The following is a 7,520-nucleotide window of genomic DNA, read 5'->3' on the forward strand; positions in this document are numbered from 1 at the left end:
AACACCAATTTATAAATTGTTGAAGGTTCATGAAGGAGGGAGCATGGGGGAGGAAGAATAAAAAATGAGCAGCTGATGCCAATGGCTGAAGTTGAAAGCAATTACTTTGAGAATGGTGATGGCAACTGAGATAGTTTGTTGTGCCAGCCTGGCCGATAAACACAAGTGGTATTAATTGAAGGGAGGAGCGATAAATGGCTCAGTGAGCCTCACCTTTCTTGTCTCCTGCTCTTTAATTAATTTACAGGGTACAATACCTGTGGGACGCCTAGCTTGTGGACTGTGTCTGTGTAAGTTGAGGTCCCTGTAAGACCACACAATTGGAATTTACATCTGTGGAGCTGGGCACTGACAGTTGGTGACCTGCCTTACTGTTTGCTGCCTGTGCCTGGATAGCCTAGCTCTGTCTGCAGAGGACTACCTGGTGGCCCTCAAGACTTGAAGGACTGCCAGTGTCTCACAACTCTCTCATGGGAGTTAGTTGCACTGAGCCATTTGTACAGTTTTATAATTTAACTGTCAATTTCTCATATTATCTATCTATCTATCTGTATACAATTAACAGTTCATTTCTTGTGTTATCTATCATTATAAATATATTTAAAATTATCAAAATTCTGGTTTTATCTGTGTAGAGATCCCTGTCTGATACAACAAAAAAAGTGCAAATGTGCTTGACCCAATGGATGCATGTATGGATTGAGATAAGCAGTGTACAAGTCCCTCCCAAAAGATAAAATAAAACAAAACAACTTAGTTGCTACCTACAGTTGGAAATTTTTTAAAAGTTATTGTTTTTTATTGATGTGTAAAAATAATATGATTTTTTATTGTCATGACCATGTACAGCTTTTACAATCTTTAAATGTTATTAACATTTTATATATTACAAAAAAGATGATAGAATCAAAAACACTGAAGCTATTGACTTCCTGTACATGATTAATCTTCTGCCATCCAGATAGTAGGAATTTCAGTTGTTATTGTTAGTTGAAGACCATTGGTTTCATTAGTTTCCAGACTTCTCTAGATCTCAATTTGTTTAACAAAGTTATGTATATCCCTTCTTGGCTTCAATGATACTACTGGAAATTGGCCTTTGTTGTATCAAAAGAACCCAGTGCTCTCCAATTATGCTTGACTCCAAAATTAGCTTCACCCAGGCATCTGCCTCACTTTTTCCCATGAGACTCTCCCTGCAATCTGGTCAGCATCTCAAACAATTACACGTGACGCTGTTGGTTTTCAAGATCCTGGAAAATGCAGCGCCCTCTATTTTCTCTGCACACAGGAAGCAACCCTGTTGAGTTAAGGTTTTGGCTACTGGAAAGGTTGCATTTTCAAGCCTATTCGCTGCTCAGAGGGAGAAAGATGAGACAATATGCTCCCATTAAGATTACAGCATTTTTTACCTATGTCTTACAATATCCAATGTCTCCCTTCATCCAATTTTCTGTTGTCCATCCCCCAGGGAGGGGGTTACATGTAGATCATTGTGATTGGTTCCCCCTTTCTCCCTCACCTTCCCCTTCCTGTTCTGGTCTCTCTACTCTCATTATTGGACCTGAAGGGCTTATATGTCCTGGTTTCCCTGTGTTTCCAGCTCTTATGTGTACCAGTGTGACGTAGAGTTGTTATCATGATAGTGGGGGGAGGAAGCATTAAAGAACTAGAGGAAAGTTGTATGTTTCATCATTGCCACACTGCACCCTGACTGGCTCGTCTTCTCCCTGCAACCCTTCTGTACAGCAGCAACTCTTTTGTAAAGTGATATCCAGTTGCCTACAGATGGTCTTCAGGTCTCCATTCTGAACTCCCCCTCATTCACAATGATATGATTTTTTTCTTCTTTGGTGCCTGATACCTGATCCTATTGACACTTCGTGATCACAGAGGCTGGTGTGCTTCTTCCTTGTGGGCTTTCTTGCTTCTCAGCTAGATGGTTGCTTGTTTATTTTCATGCCTTTAAGACTCCAGGCATTATATCTTTTGATATCCAGGCACCATCAGCTTTCTTCACCACATTTTCTTATGCACCTACTTTGTCTTTGTAATAATGTCAGGAAGTTGAGCATCATGAAATGCCAGATTAATAGAATAAAGTATTTTTGCATTGAGGGAGTACCAGAGTAGAGGACTACCTTAATACTACCTTAATAATAAACCTATAAATATATGCGCATAGGTCTATATCCTGATCTTCATATATAAACATATTTACATATGTACATGCATGTATTTAGACATCTATGAATGCCCTTTGTCTCTGAGGGAAGGAGATTGGGGAAGAGAGGGGGAAAAATGAGGAGGTGGTAACAAGGGCTCAAGTAGAAAGAAAATGTTTTGAGAATGATGATGGCAGCAAATGTGCAAATGTGCTTGACACAATGGATGTGTGTATGGATTATGATAAGAGTTCATGGGACCCAATAAAATGATTTTTTCTCCATCCCTAAATCTTTTTTTTTCAAATTTCTTTTATTTATTTATTTATTTAACGTTTTATTAGGGGCTCATACAACTCTTATCACAATCCATACATACATCAATTGTGTAAAGCACATCTGTACATTCATTGCCCTCATCATTTTCAAAGCATTTGCTCTCCCCTTAAGCCCTTTGCATCAGGTCCTTTTATTTTCCCCCTCCCTCCCCACTCCCCGCTCCCTCATGAGCCCTTGATAATTTATAAATTATTATTTTGTCATATCTTGCCAGGTCCAATGTCTCACTTTTTCTTGTCCATCCCCCAGGGAGGAGGCTACATGTAGATCTTTATAACCGGTTCCCTCTTTCCAACCCACTCTCCCTCTACTCTCCCAGTTTGCCACTCACACCCCTGGTCCTGAAGGTATCATCCACCCTGGATTCCCTGTGCCTCCAGCTCCTATCTGCACCAGTATACTTCCTCTGGTCTAGCCAGACTTGCAAGGGAGAATTTGGGTCATGATAGTGGGGGGCAGTCATGGGGAGGAAGCATTTAGGAACTAGAGGAAAGCTGTTTTCTTCATCTGTGCTACATCACACCCTGACGGACTGGTCTCCTCCCCTAGACCCCTAGACACCTCTGCAAGGGGATCTCCAGTGGCTGACAAATGGGCTTTGGATCTCCACTCTGCACTTCCTCCTTCTTTCCCTGATGATGTCTAATACCTAATTCCATCGACACCTCATGATCGCACAGGCTGGTGTGCTTCTTCCATATGGGCATTTTTGCTTCTGAGCTAGATGGCTGCTTGTTTACCTTCAAGCCTTTAAGACCCCAGATGCTATCTCTTTTGATAGCCGGGCACTATCAGCTTTCTTCAACACATTCATTTATTCACCCGCTTTGTCTTCAGTGGTTGTGTCAGAAGGGTGAGCATCATAGAATGCCAATTTAATAGAAGAAAGTATTCTTTCCTTGAGGGAGTACTTAAGTAGAGGCCCAATGTCCTTCCGCCACCTTAATATTAAACCTATAAATATAGGCACATATATCTATTTCCCCAGCCATATATATATATATATATGTATATATATATATATGTATATATATATATATATATATGCATGTACATGTCTTTGTTTAGACCTCTATAATACCCTTTGCCTCCCAGCTGTTTCCTCTATGTCCCTTGTCTTTCCTCCTGTCCCACTATCATGCTCTGTCCCCACCTGGGTTTCAGCAATACCTCTACATTACATTACCCTTGATCATGCCTACAAGGCCTGCCACACCCACCTCCCCACCAATTTGGATCATTCGTTGTTCCTTTGTCCCTGAGTTTGTTAACACCTCCTTACCCATCCCCTCCCCATTCCTCTATCCCATTTCCCTCCAGAGCTGTCAGTCCCATTGCTTTTCCTCAAGCTTGATCATCCAGCTTATCTTATTTAGACAGACCTAAGGAGCTAATAACATTCACACAAAAAAAAAAACACAGAGCAAATCCAAGCAACAACATACAACAAAACAACAACAACAAACCACGGACAAAGAAGAAAACAAAACACAACAAGAAGGAAAAAACTTGTAGTTAGTTCAAGGATTGTTTGTTGGCCTCTAGGGGTGTTTTCCAGTCGTCTGTTAGGGCACCCTGGCCCAAAATTCCACCTTCAACATTCCCTGGGGACCTTGCCACTCCATTCCTTTGCTGTTCTGCTGCACTCTCCCAGTGCTTTGCCTTGGTGTGGTGGGATCAGGTAGGGTGCAATTCCCACACTGTGTCTCTGGTGCTGTCCCCTGTAGGGCCATGGGTCAGTGAGGGATGTCATGTCTCATAGAGAGGCTGGCCCTGTGGTCCTTTCTCTGTACTGGCGGCTCTAATTGTGGTCATTGTCCTCAAGGCCTGGTGGGCCAGGATGTGCTCCACTCACTCCTCCTCCCCGTTCATCTGCTCCCACGTGTTCCAATAAGATATGTCCCTTACCCAGAGCTGCAGATTCAATGCTGTCCTTTGAAATAAATTATTCTGGGGTGAGGAGCATGCAACCACTTAGTATTTGGTATTGGGCTCAGGCCCCCAGACCTCTCCACTGGTTCTCTACTCCACACCAGAATGTTGCATTCACACCTTATTGCAGCTTTGTAAACTCTATCACGCAGTTCAGTCCAATGAATCAGACTCACTTGATAGCAGTGTAGTGAGTTGGTCATACGGGAGTGCTAAGTGCCACGCGCTTATTCCTCCAGTGTAAAATATGGACTCAATCTAAAGCCCACAGCAATGGGGTCCACCTCACTACCCACAGACAGTGATGAATAACTGCCTCATAGGATGTCTGAAGCTGTAATCTTTACAGAGAGCCAGACTGTCACTTTTTTCAACCACGGAGCAGGTAGTGGATTTGAATTTCCAGTTTTGGTTAGCAGACTAACACTTTAATCAAGAGACTGCCAAACTCCCTTATATAGTGAGCGAACAAGTTGATTGTATCCAAAATTCCTTAAGATATTTTCCTGTTTTAAAAAAAAATCATTTTATCGTGGGTTCTTACAACTTTTATCACAATCCATACATGGATCCACTGTGTCATGCATATTTGTACATATGTTGCCATCATCATTTTCAAAACATATCTTTCTACTTGAGGCCTGGCATCACCTCCTTTCTTCCTTCTCCCACCCTCCCTCGCTCCTGATATCTTGATAATTTATAATCTGTTTTTCAGTCTTACACTGACCCCTGTCTCCCTTCACCCACTTTTCTGTTGTCCATTACCCTGCATGGGGGTTATATGTAGATCATTGATATCAGTTGCTTCTATTTCCCCCTACCTTATCGTGACCCTCCTGGTATGGCTACTCTCATTATTGGCCCTGAGGGGTTTATAAGTCCTGGATTCCCTATGTTTCAAGCTCTTATCTGTACTAGTGTTCAAGCTCTTATCTAGCCCGATTTGTAAGTTAGAATTGCGGTCATGATAGCTGGGGAGGGGAAGCCATAAAGAACTAGAGGAAAGTTGGATGTTTCATCCGTGCTATACTGCACCCTGACTGGATCATCCCTTCCTTGTGACTCTTCTGTAAGGCGTTGTCCAATTGTCTACAGATTGGCTTTGGGTTTCCCTCCATGTTTCCCTCGTTTTCATGTTTCCATTCTAAAATATGCAGCTACTTCAGGATTTCTTTAGAATGAATGTTTTGTGGAGCATGAAGAGAACATTTGATAAAAACAAAAAACCTCACTTCCATGGAGTCCATACCAGCTCAACAGCTCCACAGGACAGGATGAAATAGCCTCTGTAGCTTCTCAGACCTGAATTCTCTACAGGAGTAGAAAATCCCAGCTTTCTCCTGTGGAGCAGTTGGTGGTTTCGAACAGCTCACCTTCAGGAGCACAGTCCAACTCTGCCACATATTCTTAGATAGTCCCTTTTTAAGGACAAATAGTATTGTGGTAAAATATATAATATAAAACTAACCATTTAAAACATTGTGAAAACCACTCCTTGTGATTACATTGTCTGGCAGAGTGGATCGTCATTTGATTTTAAAAAATTTTTCCACAATTTATTTCCTTTCATCCATTTCTAACCACTTAATGTGCCTGCTGTCACTTGTGCCATTTCCTCCTGTGTTCCCATTTCCATTCCTCCTTCTCTGTGTCCTCTCTTCTTCTTACTTTCAGAGTGTAAATTGATAGTTTTCTAATATGGGGCGAGTTTAATTCCAGTTCTTACGGGTCACTAAGAGCTATAATCTTGGTGGTATCACCAGTCTCTAAGCAACCAATAAGCCACATAATTTTGAGTTGTGTTCCACATCCTTCTTCCACTTCTATAGTAATTTACATAATGGAAAATTTATGTAAATACCTTCTAGAGTGGACATTTTCAGAGGAGTTGGCGTTGTTATCAGGAAACCATCCTACTCTCAAGATAATGGAGACTAATGTTTCCGTGGTCCCTTGGTTCACTGGTCTGTTTCCATGTGTTTTTCAGTTTTCATCACTTTTATTTTCTCTGGATGGAAAAAGACAAATATTTGCACATGCTATGCTGCTTATGAGAACTTATGATTCCAACTGCTCAGTACAAATAGGAACACAGAACACTGTCCTTATTAACTCTGTTCTGCAACTTGACCTTGGTGAGTCCAAGACGATGGTTCTGATCCCCCAGGCTCAGGAACTACTTTCTCAAGGTGTTTGTTTATGTCTATGATGTTTTCATAACTTTACTCTTTCATTTCCCTATATGTTTCCTCAAAGAAGGAAAGTCTTTGCCCACCAGAGAAAACCCCCTTCTATGAATGAATGTTAATGTTAGTCCGAGTTTGGTATGTTCATGATAGTAAGCACCTGGATTCACCACTGAGTGGAAGTAGGGGAAATGCAGCAATGAAAAGGGCTGAGGTGGACATATCCATTGTTGCCTGTTGATGTGGTCCACAGACTACAGATGTGAGAGGAGAAAGTTGACAGATCAGAGGAGGACCGGCTGGTTGGAAGTTTAAAAAGTATCTTCCACATTTATAGAAATATTTGTAACAATGGTAAATACACTTATATACATATCTGTGTCAAATCTATAAACATGTATGGTCCACTCAAAGACTCCCTAGACCATTCAAGAAGCGCCTATATTTCACGACTACTTCGGAAGATATTTTTGAGAAAGGATGAAAAGATTTAACTATTATTCCCGGGAACTGAACAGACTTTGTTGATGTGAAAGCCAAACTTGACAAATGTTAGTTTTTCAATACTTTTAAAATACTCTTCCATTAAAATCAATTGGACCTTTTCTCTTGTAATGGATTTTTAGTTAACCATCTTTGGAAAATATTGGCTCACCAGTAATGCATTACACATTTCTTCTATATGCTGGCCTATGATATTATGCAGAATGTATCATGTGTTCATGTCACCACCTATCTCAACTGAAGAGAAGATGGTGGCAGGAAAGTTTTCTGCATAACCTTAATTTCTGCACAATATCTTACTTAAAATATTTTAATCTTCAAATCATTTTATTGGGGGTACTTACAACTCTTATCACAATCCATACATACATCCATTGTGTCAAGCACATCT

This window comes from Tenrec ecaudatus, chromosome 1, assembly GCF_050624435.1.
Source record: "Tenrec ecaudatus isolate mTenEca1 chromosome 1, mTenEca1.hap1, whole genome shotgun sequence".
Lineage (NCBI taxonomy): Eukaryota > Metazoa > Chordata > Mammalia > Afrosoricida > Tenrecidae > Tenrec > Tenrec ecaudatus.